At 42.1% G+C, this 2079-nt stretch overlaps 1 pseudogene; it reads right to left on the bottom strand.

Moving 5' to 3' along the window:
* Positions 1-907: 907 nt before the first annotated feature.
* Positions 908-1714, bottom strand: LOC115467920 (annotated as a pseudogene).
* Positions 1715-2079: the final 365 nt, after the last annotated feature.

Below are 2079 nucleotides of genomic sequence, written 5' to 3'. Positions count from 1 at the left end.
GATTCTACATCCATCGTGACCAGAAGGGTACTTGGTGGTAATTGCTTGATATTTTTCAATTTATTCATAAAGTCTGTGGTGTCATGTATGAAGCTGTTTGTGTTGTGCATGAGAGGTTTCAGAATACCCTCTATGAGTCCAGATATTTCCTCCGTGAGTGTGCCAATACCCGATATGATTGGTCTGCCAGGGTTTCCAGGTTTGTGGATTTTGGGTAGCATGTAGACTGTGCCCACAGAAGGCTGGTTTGGTATGAGTTTCTTCAGATGTGGCTGTACTTGCTTAGGAAATGTTCTGATCAGGTCTTTTAGCTGCTCTGTATAATCCTGTGTGGGATCCTCAGTTAGTTTCTTGTAGTATGTATTGTCTGAGAGCTGTCTGTGCCCATCTTCAATGTATTTTTTTGTGTCCATAATCACCACTGATCCTTCTTTGTCTGCGGGTTTGATGATAATGCATTGGTTAGTTTGTAGACTGTTTATGGCTGCTCTTTCTGGTGGAATAAGATTGTACAGAATTTTCTTTTGTTTGCTGGAAAGTTGTGATTTTACTCTGAAGCTTTCTATGTAGTTGTCCAGCTTGTTGTTTTGTCCATCCTGTGGGGTGAAATAAGTGTTCTTTTGTTTAAAACTGTATTCTGGTCTGTTGGGAGTTCCTTTGTTGTGAAAATGTGCCTTCAGGCACAATTTTCTAAAGAATTCTTCCAGGTCTGAGTATAATTGAATTTTTCCAACCTGACAAAGAAGGGAAACCTTCGAAAGCTAATCAAGAAATGAATTAAGTTATGTCCAATAAAAAAGGTATCATCTTATTTTCTTTTCCATGTTTTATTTTTTTTTTCACCATTTTCTCCTCCATTTTATTAATCTCCTTGTACAACAAGAAGGAAGATGATATTCATCAGGTTGGCAGCAGGGGAGGTTATGCCACAATCCGACTCACCGCTTCTTGAGAGGGAGAGGGAGCCAGGAGAGAACTGGCAGTTCCTATCATCCCCAAGAGAACATTAAAATTAAAGCATGGATGAAGGTAAGAAAGGAAACAGGAGATAACTTTACATTTGGAGGTGGGAAACCATGGTGGAGTGGGGGAAGGGGGAGAATTAGGTTTGCTCAGGTGTCTTGCCAGCCCCTCTCTTGTCTCTCCAGAAGGGCAATGGTGATGCTAAAATGGATTAATAAAAACAAAACAAACAAACAAAACAAATGCTTTATAATCTGAAAGTGCAGGTCATTATGGATACAGGGGCTGCAGAATCCCTGCCGAGGTGGGATTTTCACATTCCATAGACGCTTTCATCACTGTAGGCGATGTACAGGAAGAAATCCTCCTCATGATGTTCCTGGTATTACTGTCCCATTGTTGCACTGGTGGGAGGGATAACGTTATTAACAAAAAAGAACAGGGCATCCTCTGCCCGGAGGTGAATTCTCTTCCGAATCAGGAAATAGAACTGTCCGACTGTTAAATCTGAGGGCACTAGGTATTTCTTCTTATCCAGGTCTCCTATCCGTGCTTTGGAGCTTTCTCAACAATGACTGGCACCCGGTCAGGGTACTTCTTCCAGATCTTCTTCCCCTCAGAGCGCCGCTTCTCAAAGGCATGCTCCACCTTGTACACAAACTTCATGGTGGCGGCTAACGCTGGCGTCCCCCTGGCTCGGTCTCTGCTTCTGGTGTCTCTGCTGCTCCTCTTGCACCGTAGCCTTTCACACACAAACCTTTCATGTTTTATTTTGTTTTATTTCTATTGATTACCTTTAAAAGTGGACTAAGTCGGCTACCACAACTCTCTACAAAAAAAAACACTGTGCTCTCTGTTGCCATGCTTTATACATCTTCTTGGTCCCCAGGGCTGCTAGATCTTCTTTGCATGTGTTCCCAGATTCACAAACATTTCACCTGCTATCTGTCTGCAGAGTATAAATGTCATCAGACCAAAATTTCACAAGTTGACAACCAATAGAAATGTTTTGAGCAAATAACTGTTGAAAACTAATGCTCCAAAGTGATGTCAATGGGCCTATCAGCAGGGCAAATGAATCTGCTGGTGTTCTTAGCCTTAGATATCACCTTTGGG

The sequence above is a fragment of the Microcaecilia unicolor genome, chromosome 4 (assembly GCF_901765095.1).
Source record: "Microcaecilia unicolor chromosome 4, aMicUni1.1, whole genome shotgun sequence".
Lineage (NCBI taxonomy): Eukaryota > Metazoa > Chordata > Amphibia > Gymnophiona > Siphonopidae > Microcaecilia > Microcaecilia unicolor.
The sequence above is the reverse complement of the archived record's forward strand: the minus strand, read 5'-3'. Positions and strand labels throughout refer to the sequence as shown.